The sequence below is a fragment of the Trachypithecus francoisi genome, unplaced genomic scaffold, assembly GCF_009764315.1.
Source record: "Trachypithecus francoisi isolate TF-2019V2 unplaced genomic scaffold, Tfra_2.0 Lachesis_group11, whole genome shotgun sequence".
Taxonomy (NCBI): Eukaryota; Metazoa; Chordata; class Mammalia; order Primates; family Cercopithecidae; genus Trachypithecus; species Trachypithecus francoisi.
In genome coordinates this window covers 121,520,850-121,540,794 of record NW_022681456.1, presented here as the reverse complement: position 1 = coordinate 121,540,794, position 19,945 = coordinate 121,520,850, and the positions used below count along the sequence as shown (strand labels likewise).

The 19,945-nt window shown below is 44.7% G+C and overlaps 1 pseudogene; it reads right to left on the bottom strand.

Moving 5' to 3' along the window:
- Positions 1-2,979: 2,979 nt before the first annotated feature.
- LOC117090912 lies at positions 2,980-19,096 on the bottom strand (annotated as a pseudogene).
- Between the last annotated feature and the right edge of the window lie 849 nt (positions 19,097-19,945).

Sequence of the window (19,945 nt, the reverse complement as noted above, 5' to 3'; positions counted from 1 at the left end):
ATCAGTAGTTGCAGGCCAGGCGCGGTGGCTCACGCCTATAATCCCAGCACTTTAGGAGGCTGAGGCAGGCAGATCACCTGAGGTCGGGAGTTCAACATCAGCCTGACCAACATGGAGAAACCTCTTTTCTACTGAAAATACCAAATTAGCTGGGTGTGGTCGTGGATTCTGAGTGATGATGTGTCAACGTAGGTTCATCAGTCTTGACAAATGTACCACCCTGGGTCAGTGATGTTGGTGCTAGAGGAGGAAATGCGTGTTAAGGCGAGGAATACGTGGGAACTCTAACCTGCCTTTCAACTTTGCTGTGAACCTAAAACTTCGAGAATCAAGTCTATGTAAAAAGAAAAACGGGTTTAAGATGTGGCATGTTTTGCCATGTTGCCCAGGCTGACTCGGCCTCCCAAAGTGCTAGGATTACAGGTACCACGCCTTGTCTTTCTCCACCATCTTTGGTTTGTTTATTTGTTTTTGAGAAGGAGTTTCCCTCTTATTGCCCAGGCTGGAGTGCAATGGTGAGATCTCAGCTCACCCCAACCTCTACCTCCCCGGTTCAAGCGATTCTCCAGCAGGCATGCTCCACCACGCCCAGCTAATTTTGTATTTTTAGTAGAGAAGGGGTTTCACCTCATGTTGGTCAGGCTAGTGTCCACCTCGGCCTCCCAAAATGTTGGGATTACAGGCGTGAGCCACCGTGCCCGGCCTTTCTCCACCATCTGAAGCAGTTAGTATTACTCATGGAAATGGGTTTGACCATTTGTTTCTTCATATTTTGGGGAAATAAAAAAATAAGAATCACTTGTTGCTCTTTCCCACGAAATTCTTGACTCCTTGACTGATTCTTCTTTTTAAAATATCAGTACTCAACGCAGTGCCTGGCATTGAGAAGGAAACTGACTATAAATGAAGTACAGGTCTTAGTCATCAGGAGCCTTTCATCCTGTCAGGCATAGTTCAATATTCTTGCTACATGAACTATATTAGCAATCAACTAAACTGTAAACCCCTTAGAAAGAAAAGCAACTCCACGGCAAGGCTCTGGAGGTTATTTGTTGCCCTCTTGTGTCCCATTTTAGGAACTACAGACTCTTCCCTCCACTTGCAAGAATTCTGATTCCTTTTATGTGTTTTTTAATTTACGTATTCTAAGAAATACACTTGTTTCTCTACAACCTCACACAGAACACTTTTGACACCAGATGTGTGAGTTTTTTTTCCCCACACTGACCGATTCTCCAACACCAGCTGGGTGTCCTACAATCCAACTCAATACTGACACTATCTACCTGCAGTCATGTCAGATACCACAAGTTTAGAGCTCAGTCCCACAAGACTGCTCCCACTCAGATGCCAATTGAAAGTCCCGGTACTTCTGACTGACCAGCTATAAATTTGGGGGTTTCCATGACCTCCTCCTTGCGTTCCATCATTTGCTAGAATGGCTCACAGAATTCAGGAAAACGTATTACTTACCAGTTGATTATGGAAGATGAACAGCCAGATAAAGAGGACTGGAAGAGTCCTGAGCACAGGGTCTTCTGTCCCGGAGTTGGAGTGCACCACTCTCCTAGCAGGTGGAAGCAGCCCACGAATCCATAAACCCAGAAGCTCATCAAGACCCACTGTTCATGAGTTTTTATTGAGCTTTATTTCCAGCCCCCTCTCCCGCCTGCTTCCCGAAGGTCAGCGGGTGGGGCTGATAGTTCCACTCCTCTTATCCCTTGGTCTTTACCTGAGCAGTTTCATCCGGAACAGGAGCCACACCTTACGTCATGCATTAACGTAGCACAAGTTCAGGTGTGACTGATGTTATGCAAGATCAGGGGCTTGTTGTGAATAACAAAAGACACTCTTATCACTCAGGAAATTCCAAGGATTTTAAGGTTTCTGCTACAGGAACCAGGCCCAAAGACCAAATGTAATTTTTATTATACCACACTTATTCTATAAATATATATATATATATATTTTTTTTGTACAATTGCTTGTTTACATTGGCAGCAACCCTCAAAGCACTGGTATATGAAGACCAGACCTGCCAGACACAGTGGCTCATGTCTGTAATCCTAGTACTTTGGGAGGCCTAGGAGGGTGGGTCGCTTGAGCTCAGGAGTTTGAGACCAGCCTAAGAATGGTGTCCATATGCTATGGTGAAACCCCATCTCTACAAAAATCAGCTGGGTGTGGTGGTATCGACCTATAGTCCCAGCTATTCGGGAGGCTGAGGTGGGAGGATCGTTTGAGCCCAAGATTGTGCCATTGCACTGTAGCCTGGGTGACAAAGTGAGATCCTGTCTCAAAAAAAAAAAAAAGACCAGACCTAAAGAACAGCAGCTCTGACCCCAGGAACAAGGGGCTTGTAATACATAATGCTTCATCGTAAGTTTGTTTCCTTTAGATGGGTCTTTTAGATCTAGCACACACAACTTTTTAGAAGACCGTTCCATAATAGATGCAGGTCAAGGTCACACATTAAAATCTGCCCTAATTGTCATTTTGCTGGGAATGAGAGTCCCTGACTGTCTTGGGAAGATCTCTAGCAACGCTTTTCATCTTAACTGAATGAGGCAGTGCCCTCTGCAGTCCAGTAACTTCAATGCCTGAACCCGGACAGTATAGCGGTGTTACAGGAAAAGGGTCCCGATCCAAACCCCAGAGAGGGTTCCTGGATCTTGCACAAGAAAGAATTCAGGGCGAGTCCACAGTGCAAAGCAAAAGCAAATTTATTAAGAAAGTAAAGGAATAAAAGAATGGCTACTCCAAAGACAGAGCAGCCCCGAGGGTGACTGGTTGCCCAATTTTATGGTTATTTCTTGATGCTATGCTAATAAGGGGTGGCTTATCTATTCCTCCCCTTTTTTGACCATATAGGGTAACTTCCTGATGTTGCTATGGCATTTGTAAACTGTCATGGCATTGGTGTGAGTATAGCAGTGAGGAGGACCAGAGGTCACTCTCGTGTCTGTCTTGGTTTTGGTAGGTTTTGGCTGGCTTCTTTACTGCAACCTGTTTTATCAGCAAGGTCTTTATGACCTGTACTTTGTGCTGACCTCCTGTCTCATCCTGTGACTTACAATGCCTTAACCATCTGGGAATGTAGACCAGTAGGTTTCAACCTCATTTATCCCGCTCCTGTTCACGATGGAGTTGCTCTGGTTCACATGCCTCTGACAGCAGGATGACTCGCAGGCTCCGCGCAGGCCTCACCTCATCTTTCACTAGTTGCTGTGAGAAGAAATATTTTTCTTGGTTTTTAGATATGAAAACAAGATCTTGTTGTTCATGGTCTAAAGGAGAATACATAGTAGACATGAGGCTGTGCATCACTTGGACTGTGTGAAGAAGGCATGAATTTGCTCTGCTACCACTTGTCCAATACGCTGCTCGAGTTCTTGGATGGAATTATTACTCAGTTCCTGGATACTTGGAAACTTCTGAAGCAAAAGGAAGGCTTTAACTTTTCTGAATCCTGGAATCTGCTGCACATTTCAAAAAAGGAATGGGTCGGGCGCAGTGGCTCATGCCTGTAATCCCAGCAGTTTAGGAGCCCCAGGCCAGCGGATTACTTGAGGTCAGGAGTTCAAGACCAACCTGGCCAAAATGGTGAAACCTTGTCTCTACTAAAAATACAAAAATTAGTCAGGCGTGGTGGTGGCGGGTGCCTGTAATCCCAGCTACTCAGGAGGCTGAGGCAGGAGAATCACTTGAACCGGGAGGTGGAGGTTGCAATGAGCCAAGATCATGCCACCACTGCACTCCAGCCTGGATGACAAAGTGAGACTGTCTCCAAACAAAAACAAAAACAAAGAATAAATGACTCAGAAAACAGAGCCCCTTTCTTCCTGAGAAAGGATTTTTCTAGAGCTCTTTGGTTTGCTCTTCAAAGCATCCTGTGAGGCAGGATGCTTCCATCTGGCTGGCCATCCCAGGGTCAAGCACAGTGAACTTCTGTATGGCTGGAAAGTATTGTTCATTCATATGAGCTTTTTCAACTACTACAACCCCTTGAAGATTACTGGAATTCCTAACCTGACCAAGCCTCTTTATGTAAGCTATTTTCTGGCTACTGAATCAGCTTCAGTGACATAAAGAATGAAGAATCTGCTAAATAGGTAAAAATCTGATGTCAGACCATCCTGAAAAATGAGCTTAATTTTCCTTTGCGTCCCCTGCACCAGCTGGAATCCATGCTATTTCTCAGTGACCACAATGAGGGAAATGCAAGACAGAACTTGAACAATCTCTCCTGCACACAGCCCTGCATTCCAGAAGCTAGGGCCTCTGGCAGGATCTCATCTGCAGAGTATTCTTTCAAAGACTGAAATTATTTGCCAATGTCTTAGAAATAAGAAAGACCACCGGGTGCAGTGGCTCATGCCTGTAATCCCAGCACTTTGGGAGGCCGAGACAGGCAGATCGCCTGAGGTCGGGAGTTCGAGACCAGTCTGACCAACATAGAGAAACCCCGTCTCTATTAAAAATACAAAATTAGCAGAGTGTGGTGGTGCATGCCTGTAATCCTAGCTACTTGGGAGGCTAAGGCAGGTGAATCGCTTGAACCGGGAGGCGGAGGATGTGGTGAGCCAATATCTCACCATTGCACTCCAGCCTGGACAACAAGAGTGAAATTCCGTCTCAAAAAAAAGGAAAGAAAAAAAGACCGGCTGGGCGTGGTGGCTCATGCTTGTAATCCTAGCACTTTGGGAGGCCAAGATTCGAGGACCACTTGAGTCCAAGAGGTGGAGACCAGCCTGGGTGACATAGCGGGACCCTGTCTCTGTTTTTAAATTTAAAAAATATATATTTAATTAAAAAGCAGAAAAATAAGAAAGACTTCTGAGCTTTTGAAGAACTGCAAGTAATTCAGTATGGCTAAAAAACAAGGGAGAAGCCTGGGCGTGTGAGCATGGTGGTTTACACCTGTAATCCCAGCACTTTGGGAGGCTAAGATGAGCTGATTGTTGAGTCCAAGAGTTTGAGACCAGCCTGGGAAACATGGCAAGACCCTGTCTCTACAAAAATAAATAAATAAATAAATAGGTAAATAAATAAATAAATAAATAAAATTAGCCAGGCATGGTGGCGCATGCCTATAGTTCCAATTACTTGGGAAGCTGAGCTGGGAGTATCACCTGAGTCCAGGAGGTGGAGGTTCCAGTAAGCTGAGATCATGCCACTGAACTCCAGCTTGGGTAACAGAGTGAGACCCTATCTCAAAAAAAGAAAAAAAAAAAAAAAAAGGCAAAAGTTCTGGGGTGGGTGGGTTGGAGCACTGATGACACAACATAAAAATATTATGAATAGCTGTGTATGTCATGCTAAGGAGTTTCATCCATATCCTAAGGATAATGAAGAGTCTTTATAGTTTTTAAACCAGGGAATGACTTAATCAGATTAGTGCTAAAGAGATTACTCTGGCTGCTTTGTATCATAAAGATGAGGAAGCACGGATGGGAACTGGGGGGTCACTTAGGACTCTGTTAGAGTAATGACTGAACAGAGCTGAAGCCGTGTGGAAAGAATAGAAGATGGATGGATTTGAAAGATATTAAGGAGGTAGGCTCAGTGGGATTTTAGTGATAAAGGGTGTGGTGTGTGATAAAGGGTGTGGTGTGTGTGCTGGGACTCAAGTTGGGCAAAGAGAGAAATTGAGGAAAATGAGGATGATTCACACATATTTCAACTGTGTGACTTAGTAGATCATGGCACCAGTTTAGCTGAGAGCAGGGGTGCACTGTGCAGGAAGATGACAATTCTTTCCCAGACATGTTGGGCTATTAGGGATTTAGCTAGATCAACATTTATCCACACATTTTTCTTGAGCTTTTCCTGTACTACAGGTGGTGGAAAATGAAAAACTACATATCCAAGACTCTCCTACAGCTAGAGTTTGAATGTGATTTAGGTTCCAGCGACCATATATGCTAGAATGAGACTTGAATTAAAAACCAAGCTCAGTGAGAAGAACAGCAAGGAGTGAGCATCCGATTTCTTAGTGTGGACAATAGCACGGCCAGGGTGGTTCTCATGCCCGAGTGGTGACATTCCAGTTTTGGAAGGTGGCCCCTAGATGGTGGGAGAAGCAATAGAGTCCCTTGGTAGTCACTCCTGGGGGCTCAGACTAGAGTGTTTCTTTAGCTTTTCCCCTTTCTGAGTGGACTTTCTGTAATTAAAGCCTGTCTGACTCAAGGTGTCTATCGGATGTTCAAACAATGATGTGCTATTGCATATTCAGACTTAGAGTTGAGGACATAGATATGTGAACATAAGTACAATTTAAAAGCTGTTGGGCTGCGTGCGGTCGCTCACACCTGTAATCCCAGCACTTTGGGAAGCCGAGGCAGGTGGATCACCTGAGGTCAGGATTTCAAGAGCAGCCTGGCCAACATGGTGAAACCCCATCTCCACTAAAAGTACAAAGATTAGTCAGGCGTGGTGGTGCACACCCTTAGTGCCGGCTACTCAGGAGGCTGAGGCAGGTGAATCACTTGAACCCGGGAGGCAGAGGTTGCAGTGAGCTGAGATTATGCCACTGCACTCCAGCCTGGGCAAGAGAGCAAGACTCTGTCTCAAAACAAAACAAAACAAAACAAAAACAAGCTGTTGGGGGCCGAGCACAGTGGCCCACTCCTGTAATCCTAGTACTTTGGGAGGCCAAGGCTGGGGGATCACTCAAGCTCAAGAGTTCAAGACCAGCCCAGGCAACATGGTGAAAACCTATCTCTACAAAAAAATACAAAAAATTAGCCGAGTGTGGTGGTATATGCTCATAGTCCCAGCTACTGGGAGAGCTGAGGTGGGAGGATCACTTGAGCCTAGGAGGTCATGCTACTGCACTCCAGCCTGGGTGACAACGTGAGACTCTGTCTCAAAAAGAAAAGCTATTGGAACCCCTCAAAACATTTAAACCTTGACAGAGATGAGACTGATCTGAGTCACATATGGCTATAACATGTTTCCCAGATTATAGATTAACTCGTTTTCTCATTTTTCTTGTCCCGTACAATGACTAGAGAAAATTAGATGACGTCAGGGACAAAAACGTCCTGCCTTCTTAATTAATGACCTTTGTTACAGATTAACTTTTTCTTTGTTATTCTGCCTTGCTTAGATCAGATGACAGAAAACCCATGACTATTACACTTCTGTAAAAAAAAAGAAAAAGAAAAACAAGAAAACAACTATATGTACTCTCCCAAAAAGAAACACTTTTATAACCACTCAGTTTGATATAACTATGTGCCAACCTTGTCTAAAAAGAGTTGTAATCCTGCTCAAAGTTCCTCTGTCTATATAAATAAACCCTTAACTTCGTGACTTCACAAAGCTGACTTTCTTCTTTTGGAGTTGATGTTTCCAGGTGTGCCATCTTCACACTTTGGACTGGAATAAACTGTTTTGAAATTAGATCCTGGCCCTTTTGATTATTTTAGGTGACAGATAGAGTTTAGACTGAAGTATAGATCGGGGAGAATAAGCCAATAGATGGTAAATGAAGACTTGGGAGTGGATTGAGGAGAGGGAGAAAGTACAGTAAAAAGAGAGGTGGCCAGGCCAGAATCTTGAAAACCAGCACTTAAGAGTAAACAGAAGAAGAAGGAAAAAAAATTTAAAAGAACACTAGAGAGGTGTTAAGAGGAAAACAAGGACTGTGATATCATAGATGTCAAGAGGAGGGGACATTTCAAAAGTAGGGACTGGTCAGCAATGACTAATGTTTCAGAAAATAAGAACGTAAGACTGAAATGTGTCTGTGTTATTCAGCAACAAAGAGGTTCTTGTGTGACAGCTTTTCTTAGAGCTGTGAGAAAAGGGCCAGATGCGGTGGTTCACTCCTGTAATCCCAACATTTTGGGAGGCCGAGGTAGGTGGATCACCTGAGGTCAGGAGTTCGAAACCAGCCGGGCCAACATGGTGAAACCCTGTCTCTACTAAGATACAAAAATTAGCTGGGTGTGGTGGCAGGCACCTGTAATCCCAGCTACTCGGGAGGTTGAGGCAGGAGAATTGCTTGAACCCATGAGGTGGAGGTTGCAGTGAGCTGAGATTGTGCTATTGCACTCTAGCCTGGGTGACAGAGTGAGACTCCCTTTCAAAAATAAATAAATAAAATAAATAAATAAAGAATTGCAACAAGAGGCTGGACGCAGTGACTCATGACTGTAATCTTAGTACTTCGAAAGGCTGAGGTAGGCAGATCACTTGAGGTCAGGAGTTCAAGACCAGCCTGGCCAACATGGTAAAACCCCATCTCTACTAAAAATACAAAAATTAGTTGGGCATGGTGTCACATGCCTCTAATCCCAGCTACTTGGGAGCCTCAGGCAGGAGAATCGCTTGAATCTGAGAGGCAGAGGTTGCAGTGAGCTGAGATAGTGCCACTGCACTCCAGCCTAGGCAACAGGGTGAGATGCTGGCCCCCGGTGCCCTAAAAAAGGAAAAAAAAAAAGAAAAAGAAAAAGAAAAAAAACGAATTGTGAGAAGAGGTAAGTTAGGCTTCAGGGAAAGGGCAAAATGTAAATGTTGACTATTTGACACTTAGCCCTAGTCTGTTGAAACGATGAGGCTTAACTTCAGAGATGCTGTGGAGGACTAAAGATGACTGCATGTTTGTTTTTTGCCACTCTTCCCAGGAAAAGGTGGAGTTTCTCTTTCCCTTAAACTGGAACTGACCCTGTGGCTTATTTGAACAAACAGAACATGGTGGGAACTTCTAAGACTGAGCCTTAGGAGGTGTGATGTTTCTTCATGTGCTCTCTCAACCCACGATTGTGCTGTCAGAAGGCCAAGTGAGGCCGGGTGTGGTGGCTCACGCCTGTAAACCCAGCACTTTGGGAGGCTGAAGCGGGCGGATCACCTGAGGTCAGAAGTTCGAGACTAGCCTGGCCATCATGGTGAAACCCCGTCTCTACTAAAAAATACAAACATTAGTCAGGCATGGTGGCACGCACCTGTAGTCCCAGCTACTCGGGAGGCTAAGGTAGAAGAATTGCTTGAACCTGGGAGGCAGAGGTTTCTGTGAGCCAAGATCATACCACTACACTCCAGCCTCAGTGACAGAGTAAAACTGCATCTCAAAAAAAAAGAAAAAAAAAAGAAGAAGCTCGAGTGATTTGGTGGGGATACTACATGGAAGATCACTGAGGCTCCTGCCTACAGCCCTATTTGGGATTCCTACTGGCAGTTAGCACAACTAGCCATTCAGCCATCCCTGCAGCCCAGCTAACACTACGTAAAGCATAATTCCTGCCTGATCAACACACAGAATCAAGAAAATAATCATTATTGTTGTTTTTAGTCACTAAATTTTGGTGTAGTTTGTTAAATAGCATCATTCAGGGAGTCGAGGAGAATGCTCTTCAAATGGAAAGGTATCAGTGATTCACGAAAACTTGTCAGTAAGGAGTATTTGAAAGATCAGCTGTCACTGCTCTCCGTACAGCTCTGACTGTCACTGTATTAGGCTGTTGTTGCATTACTCTGAAGAAATACCTGGTCAGAGGCCAGGTATGGTGGCTCAAGTCTGTAATCCCGGCACTTTGGGAGGCCAAGGCAGGTGGATCACCCGAAGTCAGGAGTTCAAGACTAGCCTGGCTAACATGGTGAAACCCTGTTTCTACTAAAAATACAAAAATTAGCTGGGTATGGTGGCAGGCGGCCTGTAATCTCAGCTACTCAGGAGGCTGAGGCACGAAAATTGCTTGAACCTGGGAGGTGGAGGTTGCAGTTAGCCAAGGTGGCACCACTGTACTCCAAGACTGGGTAATTTATAAACAAAAGAGGTTTAATTGGCTTATGATTCCACAGGCTATACAGGAAGCAAAGTGGCATCTGCTTCTGGGGAGACCTCAGGAAGCTTTTACTCATGACGGAAGGCAAAGCAGGAGCAGGCTGTTCACATGGTGAAAGCAGGAGCACGGGGAGGCGGGGAGGTAGCACACACTTCTAAATTACCAGATCTCATGAGAACTGATATGATTTGGCTGTGTTCCCACCCAAATCTCACCTTCAACTGCATCCTCCAGGATTCCCATGTGTCATGGGAGGTACTCAGGGGGAGGTAATTATATCAGGGCGGGGGGGTCATCTTTCCCATGCTATTCTCGTGGTAGTGAATAAGTCTCATGAGATCTGATGGGTTATCAGGGGTTTCCACTTTTGCTTCTTCCTCATTTTCTCTTGCTGCCGCCATGTAAGAAGTGCCTTTCTCCTCCCGCCATGATTCTAAGGCCTCCCCAGCCATGTGAAACTGTAAGTTCAATTAAACCTCTTTTTCTTCCCAGTCTTGGATATGTCTTTATCAACAGCGTGAAAATGGACTAATACAGTAAATTGGTACCGATAGAGTGGGGTATTGCTGAAAAGATACCCAAAAATGTGGAAGCAACTTTGGAACTGGGTAACAGGCAGATATTAGCACAGTTTGAAGGGTTCAGAAGAAGACAGAAAAATGTGGTGTTGTGGGAAGTCAGGGACCCCGAACGGAGGGCCTGGCTGAAGCCGTGGCAGAAGAACATAAATTGTGAAGATTTCATGGACATTTATTAGTTCCCCAAATTAATACTTTTATACTTTCTTATGCCTATATTTACTGCAGTCTCTGAACATAAATTGTGAACACTTCATGGACACTTATCACTTCCCCAATCAACACCCTTGTGATTTCCTATGCCTGTCTTTACTTTAATCTCTTAATCCCATCATCTTCTTCCTAAACTGAGGAGGATGAAGGTCGCCTCAGCACCCTGTGATTGTGTCAGCTGCACAAATTGTTTGTAGAGCATGTGTGTTTGAACAATATGAAATCTGGGCATCTTGAAAAAAGAACAGGATAACAGCAATGTCCAGGGAACAAGGCAGGTAACTTTGAACTGGCTGCCGGTGAGCCGGATGGAACAGAACTACATTTCTCCTCTTTCAAAAGCAAATAGGAGAAATATCGCTGAATTCTTTTTCTCAGCAAGGAACATCCCTGAGAAACAGAATGCACCCTGAAGGTAGGTTTATAGACGGCCCCTTTAAGGCTTGCTACCTTTTACAGTGGAAGCCGAAGGGATGAAATAAGCCCCAGTCTCCTGTAGCGCTCCCAGGCTTATTAGGATGAGGAAAATTCCCGCCTAATAAATTTTGGTCAGACAGGTTGTCTGCTCTCAAACCCTGTTTCCTGATAAGATGTGCCTGAAACTTCATTAGCAATTTTAATTTCACCTCATCCGGTGGTCCTGTGATCTCGCCCTGCCTCCATTTGCCTTGTGATATTTTATTACCTTGTGAAGTATGTGATCTCTGTGACCACACCCTATTCATGCTCTCCCTCCCCTTTTGAAAATCCCTAATAAAAACTTGCTGGTTTTATGGCTCAGGGAACATCATGGATCCTGCCGACGTGTGATGTCTCCCCCGAACACCCAGCTTTTAATTTCTCTCTCTTGTGCTCTTTCCCTTTATTTCTCTAACCAGCCGAGACACTTAGGAAATAGCAAAGAACTCATGTAAACATCGGGAGTGGGTTCTCCGGATAATGTGGGAACGTTTGGAACTTTCTAGAGTTCCAAAAAAAAAGTTGCTGAATGACTTTGCCCAAAATGCTGACAGCAATATGGACAATAAAATCCAGGCTTGGTGATCTCAGATGGAGATGAGCAACTTGTTGGGAACTGGAGCAAAGGTAACTCTTGTTATGTTTTTAGCAAAGAGACTGGTGGCATTTTGCTCCTGCTCTAGAGATTTGTGGAAATTTAAACTTGAGAGAGATGATTTAGGGCATTTAGTGGAAGAAATTTCTAAACAGCAAAGCATTCAAGAAGTGACTTGGGTGCTATTAAAGGCATTCAGGTTTTGTTTCATTTTGTTTTGTTTTGAGATAGAGTCTCGCTCTGTCACCCAGGCTAGAGTGCAATGGCTCGATCTCGGCTCACTGCAACCTCTGCCTCCCAGGTTCAAGCAATTCTCCTTCTTAGCCTCCCGAGTAACTGGGATTACTGGCACCCACCACCACACCCAGCTAATTTTTGTACTTTTTTTAGTAGAGACGGAGTTTCACCATCTTGGCCAGGCTGGTCTTGAACTCCTGACCTCGTGATCCACCCACCTGGGCCTCTTAAAGTGCTGGGATTACAGGTGTGAGCCACCACGCCCAGCCAGCATTCATTTTTATAAGGGAAGCAGTGCATAAAAGTTTGGAAAATTTGTAACCTGACTATGCGATAGAAAAGAAAAACCTGGCCAGGTGCAGTGGCTCACACCTGTAATCCCAGCACTTTGGGAGGCTGAGGAGGGCAGATCACCTGAGGTTGGGAGTTCAAGAACAGCCTGACCGACATGGAGAAACCCCGTCTCTACTAAAAAATACAAAATTAGCTGGGATGGTGGTGCATGACTGTAATCCCAGCTACTTGGGAGGCTGAGGCAGGAGAATTGCTTGAACCTGGGAGGCGGAGGTTGCAATGAGCTGAGATCTTGCCATTGCACTCCGGCCTGGGCAACAAGAGCAAAATTCCATATAAAGAAAAAAAAAAAAGAAAGAAAAGAAAAATCCATTTTCTGGGGAGAAATTCAAGCCAGCTGCAGAGATTTGCGTAAGTAGCAAGGAGCCTATAATCCCCAAGACCATGGGGAAAATGTCTCCAGGCCATGTCAGAGAACGTCATGGCAGCCCCTCCCATCACAGACCCAGAGGCCCAGGAGGAAAAGTAGCTTCATGAGCTGGGTCCAGGGTCTCTGTGCTGTGTGCAGCCTAGGGACTTTGTGACCTGTGTCTCAGCCGCTCCAGCCGTGGCTGAAAGGGGTCAACATACAGCTTGGGCTGTGGCTTCAGAGGGTGGAAGCCCCAGGCCTTGGCGGCTTCCATGTGATGTTGGGCCTGTGGGTGGACAGAAGTCAAGAATTGAGGTTTGGGAACTTCTGTCTAGATTTCAGAAGATGTATGGAAATGCCTGGATGGCCAAGCAAAAGTTTGCTGCAGGGGTGGGTCTCTCATGCAGAACCTCTGCTAGGGCAGTGCAGAAGGGAAGTGTGGGATTGGAGCCCCCACACAGAGTCCTTACTGAGGCACTGCCTAGTGGAGCTGTGAGAAGAGGGCCACTGCTCTCCAGACCCCAGCAGGGTAGATCCACCAGCAGCTTGCACCGTGTGCCTGGAAAAGCTGCCGACACTCAATGCCAGCCTGTGAAAGCAGCCGGGAGGGAGGCTGTGCTCTGCAAAGCCACAGGCGCAGAGCTGCCCAAGGCTATGAGAACCCACCTCTTGTATCAGTGTGACCTGGATGTGAGACCTGGAGTCGAAGAATTCATTTTGGAGCTTTAAAATTTGACTGCTTCAGTGGATTTTGGACTTGTATGGGCCCTATATCCCCTTTGTTTTGGCCAATTTCTCCCACCTGGAACAGCTGTATTTACCCAATACCCGTACCCGCATTGTATCCAGGAAGTAACTAGCTTGCTTTTGATTTTACAGGCTCATAGGTGGAAGGGACTTGCCTTGTTTTGGATGAGACTTTGGACTGTGGACTTTGGGGTTAATGCTGATATGAGTTAAGATTTTGGGGGACTGTTGGGAAGGCATGATTGGTTTTGGAATATGAGGACATGCGATTTGGAGAGACCAGGGACAGAATGATATGGTTTGGCTGTGTCCCCACCTAAATCTCAACTTGAGTGAATTCCCACATGTTGTGGGAGGGACCCGGGGTAGGTAACTGAATCGGGGGGTCTTGATTCCTTCTTACTCTCCATGTCTCTTCCTTCTCTCCTCTCCCTTCTCCCTTATCTCTTCTTTATTTTTCTCTTTTCATCTCCTTCCTTTCTTTTCTCTCTGCTTTCCTGTGAATGTATTATTTTCCAAAGGAGGTATATAATTTATGTAGCATAATCATACTTTTTTTTTTTTTTTTTTGAGACGGAGTCTCGCTCTGTAGCCCAGGCTGGAGTGCAGTGGCGCGATCTCGGCTCACTGCAAGCTCCGCCTCCCGGGTTTATGCCATTCTCCTGCCTCAGCCTCCCGAGTAGCTGGGACTACAGGCGCCCGCCATCTCGCCTGGCTAGTTTTTTGTATTTTTTAGTAGAGACGGGGTTTCACCGTGTAGACCAGGATGGTCTCGATCTCCTGACCTCGTGATCCACCCGTCTCGGCCTCCCAAAGTGCTGGGATTACAGGCTTGAGCCACCGCGCCCGGCAGCATAATCATACTGTACTTACTCTTTAGTTAGCATAGCCTAACACATGATAAATGCTCTATAAATATTAGCTATTATTACTAATTTACATTAATATTTAATATATGAGGTAATTTATAGTATTTCATCTTAATATAGCTGTATTGATACTATATCATATAATTATTATATACTGCTATGGTTTGGATATGGTTTGGCCCCTCCAAATCTCATGTTGAAATTTGACCCCCAATGTTGGAGGTAGGTCTAGTGGGAGGTGCTTGGATCATGGGGTCAGATTCCTCATAAATGGCTTGGTGTTCTCCCCATAGTAATTAGTGAGTTCTCACTGTATTAATTCTTGTGAGAGCTGGTTGTTAAAAAGAGCCTGGCTCCTCCCTCCCCTCTCTCTTGCTTCCTTCCTCTCTTGCCATGTGATAGGTACACACACCAGCTCCCCTTCCCCTTCATCCATGAGTGGATGAAACCTGTGTCCCTCACCAGAAACAGATGCTGGCACCACGCTTCTTGCACAGCCTGCAGAATCATGAGCCAAATAAACCTCTTTTCTTTATAAATTACCCAGCCTTGGGTATTCCTTTACAGCAATACAAATGGACTAAGGCATATACTATATATAGTTACATATATATATATATATATATTAAATTTATATAATACAAATAATCCTGTATTGTAGTTATACAACATATTAGTTACCTATCTAGCCCAAAATTTAACAGCTTAAAACAAAAAACTTATTTTCCCAACGTTTCTGTTGATTAGTAATCCAAACACGACTTAGCTAGGTACCTCCGGCTCAGGGTATCTCACAAGGCTGTCATCCAGGTGTTAGCTGGTGCTGTCATCATCTCAGGGCCCAACTGAGAGAAGATTCACGTCCAAGTTCATGCACGTGGCTTTTGGCAGGCCTTGGGTTGCTGGCTCTTGGCTACAGACATCAGTGCCTTGCCACATGGGCATCTCAATAAAGCAGCTCACAACATGGCAGCTGACTTTGTTCAGAGCAAAGAAGAAAGCAGGAGAGCAAGAGGAAGCACCAAAAATAGAAGCCAGAGTCGTCTTGTTACACAATCCGGGAAGTCACACCCCATCACCTCTGCTATGTTCCATTTGCTAGTAGTACCTAAGACCAGCCCACATTCAAAGGGGGAGGATCACACAGAGGATGAAGAACAGGAGGTGGGAGGCCAGGCACAGTGGCTCACGCCCGTAATCCCAGCACTTTGGGGCTGACGCGGGTGGATCACTTGAGCCCAGGAGTTCAAGACCAGCCTGGCCAACGTGGTGAAACCCCGTCTCTACTAAAAATACAAAAACTAGCATGGTGGGGTGGCTGACATCTGTAATCCCAGCTACTCGGGAGGCTGAGGCATGAGAATTGCTTGAACCTGGGAAGTGCAGGTTGGGAGTGAGCCAAGATCACACCACTGCACTCCAGCCTGGGCAACAGAAAGAGACTCCCTCTCAAAGACAAAACAAAACAAAACAAAACAGGCAATGGGGATCATTGGGACTCTCTTACAGGCTGCCTAGTATTAATACATATAATTTCTAAAACTATATATTTATTATATAGATGTGCTTAAATTACTAATTATATGAGTTATTATTAATAACTATATACATTGAACTTTCCTGTTTTAAACCATATTTGCAAATTCCAGAGTTTCTTTCTCTCTCTCTCTCTCTATTCTGGCAGGTAGAATGAGACGATAGATGAATGAATGAATGTTTAGAACTTGTCCTGTTTTGTTTGTTTACAGCCAGTTTTATCAGAGTTATTTATATCTTTTTTGTTGTGGGTTCAGGAACTTGAGCAGAATCTTAAACCTGGATCAAACATTTTACATTTGTGTGGTCAAGAAAGTATGACCGTAACAGGGTAAGACTGACTACCAGTGCCATCAAAAAATTTACACAAAGCAAAATGACGAGACAGAAGCACTAAGGACTGCAGATATAAATTCTATATGTTTTACATGAGACAACTTTTACAGTCTTACTGCTGAAATCCCTTTAAGACTAGCTGTTGTCCAATTTTTCTGCTTTGAGGGAGCCTATTCCTTTTTGCTCTATTGCTCCCATATCACTTCAATACATTGATTGCTTGTTCCGCTTGCTGGACTCCAGGTATACCACTCTCAAGCTGCTTACTTCCCTAAAACGTTATCCTCTACCCCCTTGCATTTGACTAAGTTTTTGAATGTTAATATTTCAGAAATAGGAAGTTACTATTTCAAGTCTTCATCTCAATTCAATCCAGTTGACCAAATTTAGATATATTTTTTTGAGACAGGGTCTCACTGTGTTGCCCAGGCTGGAGTGTAGTGGTATAGTCATAGCTCACTGCAGCGTAGACCTCCTGGGTTCAAGTGATCCTCGCGCCTCAGCCTCCTAAGTCGCTGGGACCACAGGCATATGCCACCATGCCTGACTAATTAAAAACAATCTTTTGGCCAGGTATGGTGGCTTATGCTTGTAATCCCAAAACTTTAGGAGGCAGAGGCGGGTGAATCACCTGAGGTCAGGAGTTCAAGACCAGCCTGGCCAACATGGTGAAACCCTGTCTCTACTAAAAAATACAAAATTAGCTGGATGTGGTGGTGGGTAACTGTAATCTCAGCTTCTTGGGAGGCTAAGGCAGGAGAATCGCTTGAACTCGGGAGGCAGAGGTTGCAGTGAGCCGAGATTGTGCCATTGCACTCTGGCCTGGATGACAGAGTGAAACTGTCTCAAACTGTCTCTCTCTTTTTTTTTTTTTGCAGAGACAAGGTCTTGCCATGTTGCCCAGGCTGCAAATTTTGAGTTTTAATGTGCTAACCATTATGTCAGCTAAAGAGGAGTAAGACAGCCTCTGCCATCAAGAAACTCAGCCTAAACTAGGGGCAGTGGCTCACGCTTATAATTCCAGCACTTTGAGAGGCCGAGGCAGGGGGATGACTTGAGCCCAGGAGTTCGATACCAGCCTGGGCAACATAGGGAGACCCCATTCCTATAAAAAATAAAAAAATAAGAAAAAGAAACACTCAGCCTAATAGGGTTTAAAGATATGTAAAAGAGTTTAATAAAGTGGATTATATAATTACACAAATAAACAAAGAGTTGATTTAATAGAGGGAATGATTAACTCTTCAGAAGCAGAGGGGACCAGGAAAGGTTTCTGGCAGGAGGTGACATCTAGGCTGGATTTTGATGGACAAACAAGTGTTCCCTAGCCTAAGTTTTCTAAGGACATATGTCTTTTGGCATCTAAGTCCATCTTTTGTGTTTGGCTGTTACTACTTCATTGCTTCATTCCTCTACACACACCACTCCCTCTTCCTGCCCTCTCTGTCTCATATAACCTTCCCCCTTTTCCTTCCTTTTATGGGAAATTTTTTTGGTGTGTGTTTAGCTCCTGGGTATAATTTAGTTGGATGGGACTGTAGTAATAACGTTTCTGTACATTTGCCCAGAGGCCTTCAGCTAATGGGTGTATTCTTTACAGGCCAATAAACAGATGAATAAAGCCAGCCTGACATCTCACATCTCTGTCTCTCTCCTCTTTCTTTGCACGTTGCCCATCTTTCCCAGACGTTTTATAAAAACTAAAATTTTCCTGGGTAACTCAAACACAGATTGCCTTCATTAAGTCACTTCTATACCTGCCAGTCAATCCCATGAGGGGCTTTCTTCTTGCTGGAGAATGTGTTGTCTGCCCTCAGGAAATCCAGCCTATATGGGATGGAAGTATGGGCTGCTACTCAATGAGTCAAAAAGAACCCCAGAAAATTATGGGCTTGTAACGCTGGATGGCATTTGCTGGTTTCTGACCGTTGGTGCTGATTTTGACTTGATGTAATTAAATGATTAATTGATGTACGATGCAACGGAGGCTGATCAAATCACCCCGAGAAAAGCAAATCTGTGGATCTCTACGCCTGGGGATCCAAACCTGGGCTCTGAAAACAAACGGGGAACTGTAGTAGAATAAAGGGCCCCCCATAGTTGCCATGAAAAAAATTAACCAACCTTGGCCAGGTGCCGTGGCTAACACCTGTAATCCCAGTACTTTGGGAGGCTGAGGGGAGCAGATCACTTGAGGTCAGGAGTTTGAGACCAGCCTGGCCAACGTGGCGAAACCCCCTCTCTACTAAAAATACAAAAATTATCCGGGCATGGTGGCGGGTGCCTGTCATCCCAGTTACTAAGGAGGCTGAGGCAAGAAAATCACTTGAACCCAGGAGGCGAAGGTTGCAGTGAGCCAAGTTCATGCCACTACACTCCAGCTTGGGCAACAGAGCGAGACTCCGTCTCACAAAAAAAAAAAAAAAGAAAAGAAACTAACCAACCTTGAAACAAACTGCATTCTCAAAAGTCTCTAAAACCCAACAGCATATTGTTGTCCTGTTCTTCTACCAGTTCCTGCCTCACTACCTCTCCTTCCTTCTAGGATGCTACTTCCTGCCTGTTCTCTTCTTCAGCCCTGCTCTGAACATTCTGTTCCTGTTTTCACTGCCCCAACTCCAGACTACCTCCTACAGCCCCAGGAGAACACCCCCTCCCACTGCCTGGGGAGGCTCTCCTAAACTATAGCCTCTAGCCAGGCCAGCACATTGAGGTCATTGCTCTCCCTGCCAAATGACTGGCCTGAGTTCAGTGTCTCCATCTGTCTGAGCTTCATGGAAAACTTGATCGTTGCTCTAGGCTCTTCATTCTATGTCCTGCCTTAGCTATGTCCTGCTTTGCATCTGCCTTTTTGTTTCTTCTCCCCACACCCTTTTCTTTCCCTGACTCTCCTCAGACTAGAATCACATCTGTTTTCTAGCCTCAGCCCCCTCACTGTGGAGCAGATGGAAGAAGAACAAGTTCTGGGGCAGGAAGATCAGGAAGAGCTGGGCGTAGCACTCGGATTGTTCTGCGGACTGACCAGATTCCATGTATCTTAGAGATGTAGCATTTACCTCTCCCTCGGAGGTCCCAGAGGTGCTTACAAAGTGCGATTTGCTCTTTCTTCCTCTCAACTAGACTCCTTCCTTTCTTCCTTTCTTCCTTCCATCATACCCCCCTTTTTTTCTTCTAGTCTGTAATTTATTATTACTATCTGCTCTCTATCTCCCTGTACTTTTCTGTAATTTATTTCATCAGGGAGATATATAATGTGGACTAAAGGAGCTAACAGATAACCTGAAACTTACGTATTTCTATGGCATGCAAGGTCCACCATTCCTCTGACTTGAGTTTCTGTAATTCAAGTTTGCTCTTGAATTCAAAGCGGGAATGTTTTAGTGGTTGAACCACTAGAGTCTCTATGAATAAGAGCAAATACAAAGTCTTTAAAATTCCTGGATCAAGCCTGAGCAACATAGCAAAATCCTGTCTCTACAAAAAAATAAACATTAAATTCACCTGGCATGGTGGCATGCACCTGTAGTCCCAGAGACTTAGGAGGCTGAGGCAGGAGGATCACTTGAGCCTGGGTCAAGCCTGCAGTGAACTGTGATAATGCCACTGTATTCCAGCCTGGGTGACAGAGCAAGACCCTATCTTAAAAAAAAAAAAAAAAATTTCCTGGATTAGAGAAAGTGTTATCTACACATTACATGATCTAAGGAAAAATATTGGTAGAAAATAAGGCAAGCATAATAACCTTGCCTTTCAGTTTTCTTTGGGTATCTGATTGCATTTTATCCTTAAGATCCCAGAAACCCAGATTCTTAGTTAAGCTCAAACAAAGTCAAAAGACAAAGTAAGGCTGGCACCCCTTTCACGGAGCTTCTCTACATTTG